General features: G+C 50.6%; 1 pseudogene; it reads right to left on the reverse strand.

Annotated features, from left to right (window-relative positions):
• Window positions 1-6,875: 6,875 nt before the first annotated feature.
• LOC119278753 lies at window positions 6,876-11,182 on the reverse strand (annotated as a pseudogene).
• Window positions 11,183-20,103: the final 8,921 nt, after the last annotated feature.

Raw genomic sequence — 20,103 nt, forward strand, 5'->3', positions numbered from 1 at the left:
GCGCCCCTGCTCGCCCCGACGCCGCCCGCCGCTCGCCCCTGCCTGCCCCGACGCCGCCCTTGTGAGCACCGCGCGCGCCTGCCGGCCCCACCGCCGCTGTCGTTGTTTTAGTTATATTGCTATTTTTTACATGTTTTTAGATGTTTTTATATTTTCATATATGCATGTATGTATTTTTTTAGATATATGTATTTCTTATGTATGTTCATATATGTATGTATGTATTTTTTACATGTTTTTATATGAATGTATGTATTTTTTCAATTGTAATATGCATGGTGTTTTAAAAATACATTAATTTTAGTACATTAATGTTCTCTGATTTAGTACATTAATTTTAGGTTAGTTTCATTTTTAGAAAAGTTTTATATATTTAGGAAGAAGGAAGAGAAGGAAGGAGGAAGAAGAAGAAAAAGTTTTATATATGCAAAAGTTACATTTTTAATTAGAAAAGTTTTATATATCTAGCTAGAAAGAAGGAAGAAGAAGAAAAAGAAGGAGAGGAAAAAGGAAAATAAGAAGAGGAAGAAAGGAGAAGAAGAGGAGAGGAAGAATAGGAGAAATAAATAAGAAGAGGAAAAAAGAAGAAAAAGAAGAGGAGAAGAAGAAAAAATAGAATCCTTTCTTCTTCTCCTCTTCTTTTTCTTATTTTTTTCTTCGATCTTCCTCTGTCGTCGTCCATATACTCCTCCCGATAACTTCAACACGAGGGAGAAGAAGAAAAATAAGAGGAGAAGAAGAAGAAAGGAATAGAGGAGAAAAAGAAGAAGAAAATAGAAATTCTACTTTTTCTATTTTTTTCTTCTTTCTCCCCTATTCCTTTCTTCTTCTCCTTTTTTTCTTCTTTTTTTTCTTGGATTGCTTCTCTTCTATTCCTTTCTTCTTCTCCTCTTTTTATTTCTTCTTTTGTCTTCTTATTTTTTATCGGGTATGTCGTTGTCGATATACCCCCTCCCGAGAAACTTCAACACGAGGGGGGGTACCGATACCCCCTCCCCGATAACATTATTTTCCCATGTATATGTATGTCGCGTCGTTATCGATATAACCCCCTCCCGGATAACTTCGACATGAGGGGCGGTCGATATAGATACCCCTCTCGACCGTGATAACTTATACCACGGCAGCACCCCCCTCGGCCCTCTCGCTCGACCAAAACTCTCGAGGACACCCAAACCCTAGAGAAAAAACGATGTTGGTCTCCTACCCCCTCCCGCCGCACCCCTACCCGACAAACTCTCTCGAGGCCACCCAAATTTACCAAGTTAAAAGAACGTTTTCGTCGAGGCCACCGCAAACCCTTGAAGCGTTGTGTCGAGGCCACCCCAAACCATTGAAGCGTTGTCTAGGCCACCCCAAACCCTAGAGAAGCAGCATCGAGGCCACTAACATGATTTCTTATTGTGATTAGCTAGCTAGTTCTACGTTTGCCACTAATATATATCCATCTGTACCATGTTTGAATAATAATGGACATGTTGTAAATATTTGCAGAAACTATGGAGCACTCCCAAGACGAAGAAATAGAAGCGATGTTGGGGGAGATAATCGCACAAGGAAGTGATGTCGTTGCGTCAGTTCTCAACAACACCGATGGTCAGGAAGGACTGGGTGAAGAAGAGGGCTATGTTCATGATGGCTCTGGCCCATTAATGCCGGTACAAGATGAGGGCTATGTTCATGATGGCTCCGGTGACACAATGGAGGTACAAGAAGGAGACCGTGCTGACTGCTCTGGTGACCGAACCGAGTCCGACCAGGTATATATATATTAGTTAAGCCTGTGCTGACTAATTAATTGATGCATCCATTGTTTTGGTACATGTACACATATTAATTAACTCTCGTCTTTCTTCCTTTTTCTAGCCCTCCGGATCGAGCACAACTTCGGTACGGAGACGAGGCCCGAAGAAAAAGTTGAGCTCGGATGAAAGGTTTGAGATCATAGAAATCGCGCCCGACGGTGAACCGATTGAACCCATCCAGACAAAGAACGCATTTTCTGCTCAGTGCGGGGCTCTTGTTAGGGACAAGATCTCGATCAGCATCCAGCAATGGTATAATCCTAAGGAGGAAGACCCTGAGGTGTCTTATGTCAATGATATGCAGAAAGATGATCTTTGGACTCAGCTGAAGGCAAATTTCACCCTACCGCCAGAGGAGGATCCGGAGAAGCCAGTTAAAGAGCAATTAATCAAGTCTTGTGCTCTTAAGAAGATGGCAATGGTATTCAGGAGGTGGAGGAAAGAGCTGAACAAGTTTGTCGACAAAGAAGAGACACCATAATTCATCGGCAAATATGAGAAGATCAAAGATCACTGACCCGCATTTGTGGCCCACAAGACATCGGAAAAGAGTAAGAAGATGTCGGCGACAAACAAGCAAAATGCTGCGAAGAAGCAGTTTCACCATCGCACGAGGTCAGGTGGCTACCTCAAAGCCCGGCCTAAGTGGTCCAAGGCTGAGAATGATCTGCTTGAAAAAGGGATCAAACCAGAGACAATGAACTGGCCAGACTATTGCCGTACTTGGTTCTTCGGGGCTGGCGGAACCTTGGACCCTGTATCAGGGAAGTGCCATTGGACAGACGAGCAACTGAAAATACCAGTCAAGAGGCTTCAACACTATATCAATGCAGCGCAGCAAGGGACGTTCGTTCCAGACAGGGAGAAGGACGAGCTCACAATGGCCCTTGGGAATCCTGAGCACCCTGGACGGACACGAGGCAGGCCAGGCTCCATTCCGTGGAAGGTTGGTCTTTCGGACGCAGGGGGTTACAAAACCCACGAGAGGAGGAAGAAACTGGAGCAGGGCCAACTGCAGGCGCTGCACGAAAGGGTAATGGGGCTAGAGGAACGAGAAGAGGAACGAGAAGCAGCAGATCGCAGCAAACGACCTGCCGAAGCTTCCCCCGAAGCTACCCCGCCATCTCAGCGGAGAAGCAGCGTGGCTTCCACCGAGCTTCTTCAGCTGGAGCATGTCTTGACGGCTCCTGCCAGCTATCCCGTGGAAGCTATCACGGAGTCTAAAAAATGCCACATTATGATGCGATGGATGAATTTGAAGGTCAAGGCGGCTGTTGGCTCTGTTTATCCTACTGAACACGGCGCAAATTTTCACTGCCGGCCGATTCCAGAAGGATATGCTAGGGTGATGGTGGATGAAATAACGGAGGGATTTGAGGTCCTCCAGCTTGACCACCCTACCAGTGAAGGGGAGACTAGGATGGGTTCTGCTCTGAAGACTCCATGCCTATGGCGGAAGGAGCTCATCAACCTTCCGAACTGGACGCCTCCGCCTCCTCCTCCTCCTCCGGCGAGTTAGGGCACTCCGCCTCCTCCACCGCCTCCTCCTCCGGCGAGTGACGATCAGGGACTGGGCCTCCTTCTCTGGCGCGTGGCGGCACTCCGCCTCCTTCTCCCCCTGTGCCGGCGCGCCCGAGCAGCCAACAGCCTCCTCCTTCTCCGCCTCGCCAGCAAGGGCGGAAGAGACCCGCCGCCGCCCCGGCTACTTTGGCGCGTCGTAGTCCTTCTCCTCCTCCTCGTAAGCAAGCACGAAAGAAGACAGACGCCGCAACCGCTCCGTTTGCTCCAGCGTCTAGCAGCACAGCCAGAGGCGGGAGGCAATACAGATACGGTCCACCTCTCAAGCCACTAGAGAAGTTACCGTACGAGAGGACCGAGGAGGAAAACGCGACGATCATGCAGACCGACGTGAAGGAGTTCTTTGAAGGGGTGAAAGCAAAGAGACATCCACCTCCGGAGGAGAAGGTAGATCCGGTGAAAGCAAAGCGCACTCTCGATGCCCCGAGGAAACCGGCAAATTCTCCGCCGAGAACCAATATGAGCGCATTACTGAACAGACATATCTCCAAGCGGAGCGGTCGGGAAGTACTGTCAGACATCAAAGGTCAAGAGAACGAGCAGCTGTGAAAAAATTGATCAGCTCGGCGAACAAGCAAACCAATCGTGCCCCCCGCTCAATGTGTCTAGCGGCAACATCGTCGCTAATGCTCCGGGGATGGTGTCCGGTTATGGAAATCTACAAGATTACCTGCCTGACGATCAACTTCCTGATTTCATGGAGCTGGACGAACACAGATACGAGTACGGGAAGCCTCTCGTCGAAGATGAAAAATCTCTAACAACGATGATGCGAAGATTCCATAATTGGTACATGAAAACCTGCAGAGAGTCTGGGGGGACGAATAGTTTGTATCTGAACATTAAAGAGGAGCACGACCTCGTTGGAACTGATCTGTTGTGTGTTCCATCTGAGGAGTTCTTCGCGTTCTTCAATCAAAAGTCCCTCGATAAATTAACGGTCTTTTGCTACTTCCTGTAAGTACTATTTCTGTCATTAAGTCTCTATATATAGCTCGGCTCTTTCATTGCATGTATTTATAGTTAATTATCCTCAATATATTATGCAGATTGAAGATCGTCGAGTGCAGAAAACAAGAAATTTATGATATTGGGTTCATTAACACAAATATCATAGATGAACTTCTGGTTAAAAAGCACGCCGAAGAGGCCGAGGCCAACTTGCTACAATCGTTGATCAAAAATCAAAACAAAGATACCATACTCTTTCCTTACAACTTCAAGTGAGTATTACTGTCGTGTGCATATTCGGTTTCCCTTATTACTCGAGCGAGGTTATAGTAATGTAATTGATGAGTTATGCATGCGTGCGCAGCTTCCACTATGTTCTTCTGGAGATTAAGCTTGAGCGGGGACTAGTAACCATCTTAGACTCGAGACGAAAAGATCCCGAAACCTATGCGGACATGACTAAATTGCTCAACAAGTAAGTTCAATCGATCATTATCGCACCATATCGGCAACTTTTTGTTTATTTTCTGATATCTCAAGTAATAATAATTATTTTGTTTGTCTTGCAGGGTTTGGAAACAGTTCACCGCAGAAGCTCCGGGACTGCCGAAGGAGCTGTGATATACATACCCGAAAGTAAGTACTACTGGCTAGCTAGTTGCGCGCATCTCCCGTTGATTCTATAGCTATACTTTCATAAATTTTCATAAATGCCATTTATAATGCTTCATTATCAGTTTGATTGACCTCTATTTCTCGTAAAGTGCTTGTGGCAGAAACGAGGGAATGATTTCTGTGGATACTACGTGCACGAGTTCATGTACAACGCGACTTTGAAAAATAAGCGGGGCTACTCTAAAAGACAATATGAAGTGCGTAAGCAATAATATTCACAATTTCATTTTATTACACCATCATTTCTGTTGAGTTTCATTCATATATATGTATTAATTAACCCCCTTCTTCAAATTAGACGTGGCAGATGCGGAATGAACTCCTAGAACAAGATCGCATGAAAGCAATTCAAGAGGAATTGACGGGATTCTTTCTTGACCACGTCATCAATAAAGCAGGAAAATACCACGTGGAAGTTGATTTTAATTGCTAGGGGATTGTAATTAAGAGATCTTACATATTGTATATGTATGTAGCCAGTAGCGTCGGATAGATAATACGAAAACTTGTTGTTCGACCAATGTCTCAGAGAAGGAGAGGTTGATCGATCACTTCTCTCGGAATGCATGACGAACTTCTGTACTTAATGGTTCCCTTCATTTTCTTACTAGCTAGCGTGTCGAGGGCCTCTCTATGTATAGTACGTAGGGTCGACCAAGCACGGACATAAGAGAGGACACTTCTCTCTATTAATTATCTAGCTAACACAATATATGAAACACCTAAATTAACCCCCCAAAACCCCCAACCCCCCCTCCCCATTCAAAAAAAAACAAAAACCCCAGCCACTGGAATGCTGACGCGTGGATGCCTTTTGGTCCCGGTTGGTGCCACCAATCGGGACCAAAGGCCCCCTGCCTGGGCTCGGCGCACCGGCCACGTGGAGGACCACCTGTCCCGGTTCGTGTTAGAACCGGGACTAAAGGGGGGAGGTATTAGTAACGACCCATTAGTCCCGGTTCATGAACCGGGACTAAAGGCCCTTACGAACCGGGACAAATGCCTCCTTTTCTACTAGTGCATGGAAATTCAATGGGAGTTTGGCGCTTGATGATGACAGGGATGTTATATTTATATATGTAGTAGCGTTGGATAGATATACGAAAACTTGTTGTTTGACCAAGCACGGAGAAAGAGAGGTCACTTCTCTCTATATATGTTCATGGCGATCTTGTGTAATTAACGGTTTCCTTCATTTGCTTACCAGTTAGCGTCGAGTTCTCTCTATATGTATAGTAGCTAGCGTCGATAAAGCACGGAGAAAGAGAGGTCACTCTCTCTATTAGCTAGCTAACACAATATGAAACCCCTAAACCCTCCAAAACCCCTAAACCCCCCATTAAAAAAAACCTCTAGCGCCTGCGAGATGCTGACGCGTGGCTGCCTTTTAGTCCCAGTTGTTGTTACCAAGCGGGACTAAAGGTCCTCCTGCCTGGGTGCCCCACAGCGGCCATGTGGAGCCCCTTTAGTCCTGGTTCATAAGTCAACCGGGACTAAAAAGTTGTGGGCATTAGTCCCGACCGTTTTGTCTTGGTTCTAGAGCCGCGACTAAAGGCCCTCTGAAACTGGGACTAGTGCCATGTTTTCTACTTGTGATGGGTAAATGTCAAGAATTGTACTGTAACGGCTAGTAAACTACTGGGTGTTCTCTTGACCTCCAGAAGACTACTTTTGAGACAACATAGAGGAGCATATATGTATAGACAGAAAATCGCGTAAAATACATATATTTCTAATCAACTAATCATATGCGCCTAAAGTGATCCATTCCAATGGTAGATATCATAAAACACATATACATTTATGATCCACTAATCACATGTGCCTAAAGAGAGCCATTCGAAAGGCAGATCGCACATATAGTAGTTAATGAATAGAAGATGTATTATTCAGAAGTTCGTAACATTACATAAAACTAATACAACCATGTTTTATACGATCATGTTCTACTACATAAAATCTTTTGTCATGCACAGTAATACAAACAGTAGTACAATACCATAATGTTTTTGTTCACACAATAACATAACGTCTGATGTGGCCCCCTCTTCTTCTATTCTATTGCATAAAGGCACAATCATAGAGTGCAATAATGAAATCATTAACATGTGTTGGAAGTGTAGGTACTTGCAATCTTGGACCGCGAACATGTTTTTCTTTATGTATCAGTCCGATGACATAGCATTGGGCCACACGTGTGGAATAGCTCCGAGTTTCGGGTCATACCTTCTGCTTACCGTAATCCCAAATTTCTCGGACATGTCAACTGAATCAAGGCTAGCTCCATCAAGAAGCTTCCAGTTGAAGTGATACATAAAGTTTGTTAGTGCCATCTCCATGAGTGACGAGCCAAATTGAATCCCTGGGCATTGTCATCGCCCAGTTCCAAAGGGAATGAACTCAAAGTATGTCCCATTGTAGTTCATTTTGTTGTTCTCAAACCTCTCCGGTCTAAACTCTCCAGGATTGTTCCAATATGCAGGATCATGGGAGATTGAGAATAGATTAATGTATACATTGATACCTTTAGGGATATCATAACCCATGATAATACAATCCTCTCTGGCTGCGCGTGGAGCTAGAGGAGCGGGTGGATGCAACCTAAGGGTTTCCTTGATGACCATCTGCACCGACTGGAGTTTAGGGATGTCACTATTGGTAATGAGAGCTTTGTTCTCACCCAACACCTCACGTACTTCTTGTTGTGTTTTTTCCATAGTCTCAGGACTATGCATAAGCTCAGACATGGCCCATGCCAACGTGGTTCCTGTAGTGTCCGTAGCAGCTGCAAATATGTCCTGGAAACGAAAGTTGTTATGAATTAAGATAAAACACAGACTCACACACACACATATATTCCTCAAACCCTGATAATTCCATGCTACTATTATTATTGATGCTCGCCAGACTGTTTGACTTACATTCCATCCTTTTGGGGGCGTCGCTGGGTTTTTTTCTCCATGTCAATGGTTCGGGTGTGACTTACCTATCGCTGGGGGGTTTCTTCTCCAAGCCAGGGCTTTGGGTGAAAACACTAGCCTATTGTTTTAGGCTCGACGGCGGCCGCTCTATGCACCGTTACACCCTTGGAGGTGGGGGCGTCGCCGCGGAACTCAAGTACCATCAGGTTACAGCGCGTTGGCGCCTTCGGGTTTGCTTTGGTCCTAGCCTGATGGTTTTTCGGCTCTGGCATGGAATGGATTCGCTGGTCTCCTATCATTTACACATGTCCATGTAGTCATCATCCTCGCTCCTTGCTATGCGATGGCGGGATCAGGGCTCCACGGGCTAGAGTGGGAGTACGCACTCACGTGCCCTCTCGGGCGATAGTTTGGTGTGTTCGGTGCGTCGGCGGCCGGTGATTTCCCACGGCGACACGGTCCAGTTCTGGTTTACATGCTCGGCTTCGGATTGGTGGCGTCCTCCTCTCCGCCGACTCAGTTATCTTTTTTTTCTTTTGATTTGTCTGTATGGGTTATCTTCACCACCTTGTGTCGTTTTGGCCATGGACTTTATATATAAAGCGGGGCGTCTATTTGAAGAAAGAGAGAGAACACTAATGCACACAACCTTGTGTTTCTTTACACCACGGTAGTTTTGTATGGCATACAGTGAACATTTGATTAATAATGATTGTGCTTAATGTTAAAAGTTGGTACTCCGTCTGTAAAGAAATGTAAGATCTTTTAAATAAAAGTGATCTAAAATATCTTATACCCCTGTCCATCTCAAAATAAGTGACTAGCTGACTCAATTTTATACTAATTTTAGTACAAAGCTAGTACAAACTTGAGTCACTTATTTTAGTATCGAGGGAGTATTTTTAAAAGAAAAGTATACTTTTCGTCCCTCAACTCTTGGCAAAATTTAGATTTAGTCCCTCAACTACAAAACCGGACAACTTGAACCCCCAACTCTTAAAACCGGATAAGTTTGATCCCTCCTCTTAGTTTTGACCGGTATTGATGCCCACTCATCCCGGTTTTGACTGATCCATGCTGACATGGCAAAGAAACCACCAAATTGACCTCCTGATTCCCTACTCTCTCTCGTATGTTGTTGCTGCTGGCCTCGACAATGTGAGCGCGGCGCCTGGAGAGGGGATCACCGCGGCTTGACCTGCTCGTCGCCGGGATGGAGCACGTCGCCGTCGTGGCCGGACTGGGGCACCTCGCGGTTATGGTGGTACTCGCCATCGTCGCCGGCCTTCAAGCGCGGTCCATCGCTTGGGTCTAACAGTGTGGTGAGTAGGCGGAGGCGCGTACCTCGCCGTCGAGCGCAGCACGAACCTCCATCCCTCCCATCGTATTTCGTGTTGCTCGACGCCTATGACTCCACGCGCTAGCGGCGCCGTGTAACTCCTCCGCGCGCCTTCATGGAAAACTCAGGCACGAGGAAAGGTCGTGGTGGATGCTTGTTGTGCCGTGTGGTGCAGGTCGTGGCCGTGTCCCGTGTGGTCTTCAGGCGTCCGGAGGAGTGGCCAGCACGGACGGTTAAGGAGGAGCACAAGGCTTGCCGGGGATGAGCCTTCTGTGTGGACAAGGACAGCCGGTGGTGGCTGCAGGCACACCGGCAGGAGATGTGGCGGATGACAACAGGTGCATGAGGAGGCACGAACACATGAAGACTTGGAGCGGCGTGTTTAGTGGCCAGCAGGGTGCCCAGAGGTGCGTGGTAGTTAGCACGACCACCTATGATGGCGGCGCTGGCTCGTCGACTGACGGCACGCTCGGTTTGTGCCAAGGCGCAGCAATTGCAAGTCAACTGTTGACGAAATGTCTACACCGGAGATGGATGAAAAGAAACAGAAATATCGCCACCTAGACATGACCCGGTCAAAACCATGTTGAGTCAGCATGGATACCGCTTTGGTTGAGTCGGGGACTAAACTTGTCTGGTTTTAAGAGTTGGTGATGCAGGTTGTCCGGTTTCGTAGTTGAGGGATCAAATCTAGACTTCGCTAAGAATTGAGAGACGAAAACTATACTTTTCTCTATTTTTAAAGAGGGAGTACTATTCAGGTGACTGAACAACAAGGTAGAGTCGCAGAGGACAAGCTGAGATAAGGCAACGCTCTCTCCTGGTAGCGATCATCTCCGGATCAGAAACGGAAGAAAACTCGTCTCGTCCATTCAGATATTGTGGTTCAGAAACGTTCCTTTTTTTCTTTTTCATATGTGGTTCAGAAACGTTGCTCTAGCTAGTACTAGAACTATTCAGATCCAAGAATAAAAATGGTACTTGAAATTAAGGGAAATATATACTCACGAACAAGACTGCGCCTATTGTTTGCGTGGTTAGAGGGAATTCCAGCGAGTCCTCGTGCTGCAGCCTGAGCAGCACGTCCAGCAGGTCCTCATCCCCGGCGATGGAGGCTGGCACCGCCTTGCGCTCCTCAATGACATTGGCAATGATGCGCTGTATGCGGCCATAGCTTCTCTTCATGTGGCGCTCATCGCTGCTCAGCCACCGCACCAGCCGCGATGAGGGGAAGAGGTCAACCGGAGAGAAGCTGCCCAGCAGCCTCAACACCTCTTTCAACTCGTGGAGGTACTCGCACTGCTGTGCAAATTTGCGCCGAAAACCGCACGCGTCACCACGTCGATGCTGAGCGCCATCACCTTCTCGCTGACGTTGATGGGGGCACCGGTCGATGCGGTGGCCGCGATGTTGCGGAGGAGGCTGCCCACCTCGTCAGCCCTGATGCCCTCCATGCGCTTCACCTGCGTCGAGCTGAGGAGCTCCATGACGCAGATCTTGCGCATCTGACGCCAGTGGTCACCGTAGGCGGCGAAGGCCACGTCCTTGCCTCCGCAGCCGAAGATGTCCACCGTAACGCTGCGCGGCCGGTCGGCGAACGAAAGGTCGTTGGTCTTCATCACCAGCGCTGCTGCCTCGGCGCTCGAGACAACCACGATGGGGACCTCGCCTAGCCTGAGGACCATCAACGGCCCGTGCCTGCGAGATAGCTTCATCATCGCGCGATGCGGGAGGAGGCTGATGACGTGGTGGAGGCTGCCGATGATGGGGAGAGTCCATGGACCTGGAGGCAGCTGCTTTTTGGCGGCCGGCCTGCTATTGCCGCCGGACAGCCTGACAAACAAAAGGGCTAGTAGCGTGCATGCTGTTGCGAAACACAAGCTTAAGAACCACTCCTCCATGGCTGGCAGCTTAGTGGTAAGTGATCGCCCGTGTGTGTGTGCTTATTTTTCCAACTTAATGATGATGCAGTACGTTACGAAATGGTGTATGAAAACGTTTAGATTCTACCAGATGAAAACAGGTAAAGATAAACCGTGCTCACTGATCGACACGTGCCCTGCAGGCCCATCCACCGCTTCCCCAGCTGCAGCCTTATCCCTTCGCGTCCTCTCGCCTCACCCGTTATCCCATCTCGGTTCGTAGAGAGGCTTCCATGGCGACGCAAAACGCAGCAAGTTCATGAAAACTGTTGAAGGCAATGCAACTCTCGATGTATTGATCGGATACATGGTGCACGCATATATAAGTACAAGGGCAGCCCTCAGCCTCATCTATACAAAAAACTACAGGCGGGGCCGGTAGGAGATTATCCTAACAGATACATGCACATGATATGTTCAACACCCCCCGCAGTCAATACGTCACCAGTGACGCATAGACTGGACCGAAACTCCTCAAAGGTAGGCGTCAGTAACCCCTTGGTCATAACATCGGCAAACTGCTGAGCTGTGGGAACGTGAAGAACGCGGATGCGTCGAAGAGCCACCTGCTCTCGCACGAAGTGAATGTCGAGCACAATATGCTTCGTGCAACGATGATGAACGGGGTTGGCGGAGAGGTAGACTACAGAGACATTGTCACGGTAGACAATCGTGGCCTTCGGGACATCAAGGAGCAACTCCTGGAGAAGCTGCCGAAGCCACGAGCACTCGGCGTTGGAGCGGGATACCGTGGGTTGTCGTTTAGACGACCACGATATAAGCGAGGGACCCAAGTAGACGCAGTAGCCAGAAGTGGAGCGACGGGTGTCCGGACAGCCAGCCCAATCGGCGTCACTGTAGGCAACAAGGTCGGTCGAGGGCGAAGCCGTCAACGTACGACCCAGAGCCGTGGTGCCGCGGATGTACCGAAGAATCCGCTTCACCATGTTCCATTGAGTGTCGCGAGGAGCGTGCATGTGAAGACACACCTGCTGGACGGCGTACTACAGGTCCGGCCGAGTGAGTGTCAAGTACTGAAGGGCGCCGACGATGGAGCGGTAGAACGCCGCATCCGGCGCAGGTGAGCCATCGAGCGCAGAGACCTTGGCCTTCGTGTTGATAGGCGCGGGGACGGGCTTGCAGTTAAGCATGCCTACCCGCTAAAGAAGGTCCTGCGCATACTGCTGCTGGTGAAGAAAGAACTCGTCGGCACGTCGTACCACCTCAATGCCGAGGAAGTAGTGCAACGGCCCGAGGTCCTTAATGGCAAACTCGGCACTAAGGCGAGCAATATGCTGACGAAGAAGCTCCGGCGAGGAAGCCGTCAGGATGATGTCGTCGGCGTAGAGGAGCAGGTAAGAGGTCGCTGGGGCCTGGTGGTAGACAAACAACGAGGCGTCGGAGTGAGTAGCTCGGAACCCAACCTGCTGCAGGAAGCCGGCGATCTGCTGGTACCAAGCGCGAGGGGCCTGCTTCAACCCGTATAAAGAGCAGGAGAGCAAGCACACGTAGTCAGGACGAGCCGCGTCGACGAAGCCAGTAGGCTACTGACAGAAGACCTGCTCCGAGAGATGGCCATGCAAGAACGCATTCGACACATCCATCTGATGTACCGGCCAGGCGCGAGAGACTGCGAGCTGAAGGACCGCGCGAATCATGCCCGGTTTGACAACCGGGGCGAAGGTGTCGGTGAAGTCGACTCCAGCACGCTGTCGGAACCCGCGTACCACCCAGCGAGCCTTATAGCGCTCGAGAGACCCGTCAGGACGAGTCTTATGCCGGAAAACCCACTTGCCAGTGATGACGTTGGCATGGGCAGGTCGCGGGACAAGCTGCCATGTGCGGTTGCGCACGAGCGCGTCGAACTCCTCCTGCGTTGCAGCGAGACAATGCGGATCGCGAAGCGCGGCTCAAGCTGACGATGGGAGGGGTGATGGCACGGATGTCGAGGTAGCGAAGAGTTAATCGTCCGTGGAATAGCGCGTGCTGGGTCGGTGAATACCGGCGCGAGCACGAGTGACCATGCGGGTGTCCGAGGCGGGCGGCGGGGCCGGCGAGGCCGATGACGAGGCCGGCGACAAGGCCCGCGAGGCCAGCAAGGAGGGATTGACCGAGGGCGAAGTCAATGAAGAGCCCATCGGGATCACCGGTGAGGCCGTCAGGGAGCCAGGGTCAGGCACAGGAGATGCGCTCGCTGACCGGGATACGGACTCGACGAAAGTCGGGGGCGCCGTGGCCGCCGACGAGGAGGTGGGAGAGCTTGGGGCGGTGGGGGACAGGGCTGGGTCCGACGCCACGGACCCAGACGGGGGCCCAGGCACTGTGGGAGAGCCGAAACCAGGGGAGGCCCTCGCGCGGTAGGGGGCCCGAAACCAGGAGGGGGCCCGAGCGCGAGTGAGCGATCTACTCGAGGGGCGCCGGGAGGCATGGGTGACGATGGCGAGTCAACCGGCGGTGGTACCTGGTAAAAGGGAAAAGACCTCTCGTCAAAGTAAACGTGCCGTGAAGTGAAAACTCGGTAGGAAACCGGATCTTAGCTACGATAGCCTTTGGTGTTTGGTGGGTATCCAAGAAAGATGCATGCCACGGAGCGAGGTACGAGTTTATGAGAAGTAGTGGAGGCGATGCTAGGATAACAAAGACACCCAAAAACACAAAGGTCGTCATAGGAGGGAGGGCCACCGAAGAGGAGATGATGTGGTGCAAAGTTCCCACGAGCACGGCTCGGACGAATGTTGATGAGGAGCGAGGCGGTGGAGAGGGCGTCGGGCCAAAACCGGGGCAGGACATTAGCATGGAAGAGAAGGGTGCACACACAATCATTGAGGGTGCGAAGAATCCGTTCGGCGCGACCATTTTGTTGCGAGGTATACGGGCAAGTGAGACAAAGAATCGTGCCATGTGTGGCAAGGATGGTGCGAACCCCGACGTTGTCGAACTCCTTTCCGTTGTCAGTCTGCAAGGCATGAATGGGACACCCAAACTGCGTAGCGACATAGGAGTAAAAAGTAGTGAGGACGGAGGGTGCATCGGATTTTCTCCACAACGGGAAGGTCCACACATAGTGCGAAAAATCATCAAGGATAACAAGATAGTATAATGAACCCGTATTGCTTGCAATAGGAGATGTCCATAAGTCACTATGAATCAACTCAAATGGATACGACACCACCGATGAGGACGCACTAAACGGAAGACGAATGTGCTTGCCGAGGCGAAAAGCATGACAAGTATGATCATGGTTTTTATTACACGTGAAAGAAAAAGTCCTAAGAATATGATGAAGGGTGGCCGGGTTTGGATGTCCCAGCCGAGCATGCCAAAGGTCCACCGTAGCGGAGAGAGTGACCAGAGCTGATGTGGAAGTGTCGGGCGAGTGCACTGGGTAGAGGCCGTCCGGGCTGTCACATTGGTGGAGTACCATCCGAGTACGGGAGTCCTTGATAGAAAAACCCACTTTGTCAAATTCAACAGTTAAAGGATTTTCACGTGTAAGAGAACGAACGGAAACAAGATTAGTGGCTAACTCAGGTGAAACTAAGACATTATACATATATATAGGCATGGAGTTAGATGGAAAAGAACCATGATCGACATGAGTAATGGGAAGGGATGAGCCGTCCCCAATAGTGATACAACATGCGGTAGAAACTGGATATGCGGAGTTGAGGTTACCGGGGTTGGAAGTCATGTGGGCGGTAGCCCCGGAGTCCATATACCAAGCGCATCGAGGAAGGGCGGATCCCAGGGTGCCGGCGAAAGTGCGGCGGCTGCGGCAGGAGGTGCGGTGGGGTAGGCCGGGGTGTAGCCGCCCGGGGCCGCGTACGCCGGCGCGGCGGCGGGGTAGCCGCCTAGAGTGGCGAGCAGCGTCTGATGAGCACCGGGGCAGGGGCCGAGAATCCTGGCCGGGACGAGGGCCTGCGGCACCGCCATAGTGTACGCGTGGACCACCCCCGTGCAAGGGTTGGTCGCAGCGGCCCAGGGAGTCGGGGGCAGCGCCTACTACTGCGGCTTCGCCTTGCTGTTGCTGCTGCTTCTTGCTGGGGCGCCCCCCGCAGCGATGGTCGGGGGCAGGGGGCGGTGGCTGGTGCATCAGCGGGGCCTGGAAGTAGGCCGCCGGTGGCGGCGGAGGCCGCGACGGCTGTGGAGCCGTGGGAGGAGCGTCGCGGGAGGTGCCCGCGGCAAGCGCCGTGTGCGTGGCCCGTGACTTCACCATCTTCATCCTCCTCTCCTCCAACCGAAGATAGGCCACAACCCGAGGAAAGGTCGGGTCCGGGAAGAACGTGAGGTTGGAAGCCGCGTTGCTGAATTCCTCGTTCGGGCAAGCGGTGAGCGTGCTGAGGAGAAGATTGTCGGTGACTCGCTCCCCGAGGTCGCGAAGCTCATCAACAAGTTTCTTAAGGCGCATACAATAATCGTCAATGGACGAATCAAGTTGATGGCATCCAAAAAATTCTTGCTGAAGGAACACGCGGCGCTGGAGGGTGTTGTCGAGGAAGAGCCCGTTCAGCTTCGCCCACACCGTCTGCGCGTCATCACTGTCGCAAACGATGGTGTGGAAGATGTCTCTTGGAGACGGTTTGGTACAGCCAGCGGGTGATGGTGGCATCGATGGTCAGCTAGTTGTCGTCCGCGAACATGATGTTGGAGTCAACGGAGCCATCAACGTGATCGATGAGGTGGTACTCGCGGAAGACAAGGGAGAAGTAAGTCTTCCAGGCGTAGTATGTGGAGGTGGTGTAGTCGAGGATGACGGGCACACGGGCGAAGATGTCGAGATCACGGACGACTTCGACCGGGGGAGGGGCCGGACCTTCGAAGGGGTTGGAGGGGAGGGACGCGGCTTCGGCGTGGGGATAGGCCATTGGTGAGGGGCACAGCGATCGAAGGTGGGCGGCGGCGCGAGTGGATTGGGGTGGTGGTGAGGCGTCCGAAGGCGGTTGTCAGGACCCCGACTCGATGCCACATCGATCTAGCATGTAACACCTCATATCGCTTTGCGGCCTCACGCACGGTATCCCCACGGGTGTCGCCTTACCTTTGCCCGGGACCGTTTGCGCATTTTGGCACACGTATATGATGGTGTCGCTAGCATCCATATGATAAAGAGCCCGGGCTGACATGGCTAGTTGTAAACCCAAAGTGGCACTAACTTACAGGGACAGGCATCCATGACCCAGCATCGAACGTGTCGGTCATCAGCGAGTGAATCCAGGTTGTAGCACTGGGCTAACAGGACTCCGGTATTCATCGCGTGACATTTCCCCGAAGGGACAGACACAGGATCGAAGAAGGACACATGCCGGCCTGCCTAAGTGTTCCGGAGCAGTAGCAAGCTACCAGGGCTCAGTGGAAGCACTAGGAGACATTTCCCGGTAAGAGAGGCTACTAAGAATAAACAACTAGATAGTCAGATCCCACACATAGCAATACACATTACACGTACGCATAACATGCAAGTATGTGCTGTACAACATGGCATCACAGCATAACTCAACAACTCATATAGATAAAGGCTCAGAAGAGCCGTCATAGCATATATTGCAAACAGGGGTCACAAGACCCATCATACAGAGCATACAAGCAACAAGCGGAAGCATTACATGTCTGGGTACAGACATCTACAAATGAAAAGGCTGAAGAGCCTGACTATCTACAACATCCGATCAAGATCGTAGCTGAGGTACTAGCTACTAGTCGAAGTCCACGAGAACACTAGTAAGACCGAAGTCTCCGCTGCAAAAACATAAATAAAGCAACATGAGTACAACTGTACTCAGCAAGACTTACATCAGACCCTATCATACATGCATTTGTATCAAGAGGGTAATGTGGGGTTTAGTTGCAGCAAGCCAGCTTTGACTCTGTGGCTATCCTAATCTACGACTACCAGAAACTCTTGAGGTGAAACAACGTACACGAGTCCACTAATCACCACACAATACACTACTATGGATTCATCCCCGTCTCCCTACGAGAAGGCCATCCATAGCACTCACACTTGTCTTGAGCATTTTATAGTATCCACTTCAAGTTGTCTATGTACCATGTAAGCATCCAAGAAGTCCATAACCGCGGACCCGGCTATTCGAATAGATCATGTTAACCCTGCAGGGGTGTACTTCTTCACACACGCTCTCGCCACTTACCGCCATGTACACGTCATGTATCTCGGAAACCTTCAAGCGGAAGCCTGGCGAGGGTGTCGGCCACGACCTGACTAACCACACAAGACTCTAGTCCAGGTTTATCGCCTATTCGGGTTTCATCCGCAAGGAGATCCGGCCGGGGTGTCGCTCACGGCCTCAAACGATGTGTACAGGGTTCCCGAGCCCACCATCCGGGTGCCACTCGGTACACCGGGCCACGTGTGCCTAGTCTGTCCCAAGCCCACCCTGCCGGGTGCCACTTGGTAGAAAAATAGCACTACCTACAAACACCAGAAACTAGTTGCAACTCCTGGACAGAGATCAAGTTGGTTAATAAGTCGAGAGGGCTTGGAGCGCCCGGAGCCCAATGTGTGGTAGTATCGAGTCATTGGACAACATACACAGAACTCAGGGCTTAAGGACGGTTCCAGTGAGACAACCCACCATGTACTCCTACATGGCCTCTCACCGCTACCTTTACCAAATCGTGTTCACACACTTCACTCTCAGCATCAGAACATATCGTAACACTCCAATTCATTCCCAATGAATCAGACCTGACACAACTCTAAGCAATAGCAGGCATAGCATGGTAGGAACACATCAGTGGCTTCAATCAACTCCTACACATGCTAGTGGGTTTCAACTATTTACTGTGGCAATGACAGGTCATGCAGAGGAATGGGTTCAACTACCGCAGCACAAAGTAGCAGATGAACCGTTGTTGTCCTAATGCAATAACTGAGAGCAGGAGCGAGAGAGTAGGGTTTTATCGAAATGAACAAGGGGGTTTGCTTGCCTGGTAAATCAACAAGGGAGGCACTGCTTCACAGACAGGTACTCTGGAACGTCTCCGGAGCAGGACCTATCGAGAAGGAACGGTGCCGGCAATCAATACACAATCATATGCAACAATATGATGCATGAACATGGCATGTAGATGTGATGCTGTTTGAGCTAATGCATCTAGTAAACATTTGGTTTGAAGTCCATTTGAACCAAAGGTTCAAATGCATTTCTAAATTAAGTCTCTTATATATGCCATAATGTGTTTTCCCACATTCAGCATGTATAAGTTGGTTTTTCATGCATGAAACTAGTACAGATGGAAAGATTGCATTTTTCTGATAATTTATCATATATAAATTATTTTAATCTGAGCTACGGTTGAATTGTTATGAATTTTTGAAGTTTAAATCATTTTCTGGATTTTCTGAAATATTTTAATTCCAGAAAATAAATAATTGCGTCAGCATGACGTCAGCACGACGTCAGCGGTCAACTGGGCTGGTCCGTTCAAACCTGACGTGTGGGACCCACACGTCAGTGACAGGGGGGTTAACAGGGGTTAATTAATTTAATTAAAAGGTTAGGGGGGTTCGGGCCCACTGGTCAGCGACCCTGGGGGTCAAACCCGGTCTACTCGCCGGCGTTTAGCCGCCGGCGAGGCCGAGCACGGCGGAGGAAGTGCATTTGCACGTTTCGGCCACCAAACGGGAGGCGGAGAGCATCTACGAGCTCCTGGGAATGAGCCGCAGCTCTTGGTGGTGATGGTTGAGCTCGGGGCGGCCGGAGACGTCGCCGGCGACGACTTTGGCGGTCGCCGGAGTTCGGGCGCCGATGAAAACGGCGCCACCGTACACGGGAGGATCAACAGGTAGCAACTACGCGTTCCGCAGGTTCCCACAAAGCCAACGGGCATATGCACGGGGCCGATTGGCCACCGGAGCCTCGTCGGCGACGAGTTCGTGCGGCGGTGTGCTTCGGGCATCATGGGAAGGGGTGCTACAAAGAGCGCTAGGCCGTGGGGTTAGGGGGAAACGACGGAGGAGCTCACTGGGAGGTCGAAGCGCAGCTCAGTGGGCCTGGGGACGACCTAGACGGCGCGAATCGAAGACGAGGTCACCGGCGGCCGAAGGTTGAAGAAGAGCTCGAAGTCGACGCTGCAGGGCTTCCGGCGGGGCGTGGTTCGGTAAGGGGGTCGAGGACGACGTCGCGGAGCTCGTGGGCACCACCGAGGGGCGAGGGGGTGGCTGTGGCCGTGGTGGTTCTCGTCGGCGGCGGCGGCCGCGTTCGGTGGAAGTGAGGGGGAGCCAGAGGAGGGGATGAGCATGGGGGGGAGGAGGAATGAGAGGGCCTGGGGTACGTGGCCGTCTCCGTGGCATTGGGAGGGAGTCCGGGGAAGCAGGAGGTGGCCAGCAGGGGGGGAGGTGGCGCGCGCGCGTGCCGGCGAGCGTCGGGCACACGCCGTCCCCCTGTCGGGGAGGAAGACGACAGAGGAGGGGGGGCACAGGTGGGCTGGGCCGCCTGCTAGCTGGGCCGGCCTGCTGCGGCTGGGCTGCACAGGGGAAGCCCCAGGTAAGCCCTCCTTCTTTTATTTTTGTTTCCTAATTTTTCTGATATTTGTTTTGATTTGATAAATATATTAAATCATTTAATTTCCTTATGCCAATTTTTGCAGGAGCTAGATATATTATTCCAGAGCTCCTTTATAAATGACATAATTTTTGGACCATATTTCATATATATAGAAATATATTTCCAATGCAAATATTTATCGAATTAATCCAAATGGCCAAAATAAATGTCCATGAGCTCCTAAAAATATTGTTTTGATTTTTATCTCTGTCCAATATTTTCAGAGGGCAACATGAGCATTTTCTTGGACCCTTTTGGAGAAATTTTTATTTGGGTCATTTTCAAAAATGATTCTGAGGGTTCCACCAATCCTCATTTCAAATTTAAATGAAATTTAAATATGAT

The sequence above is a fragment of the Triticum dicoccoides genome, chromosome 3B (genome assembly GCF_002162155.2).
Source record: "Triticum dicoccoides isolate Atlit2015 ecotype Zavitan chromosome 3B, WEW_v2.0, whole genome shotgun sequence".
Classification (NCBI taxonomy): domain Eukaryota; kingdom Viridiplantae; phylum Streptophyta; class Magnoliopsida; order Poales; family Poaceae; genus Triticum; species Triticum dicoccoides.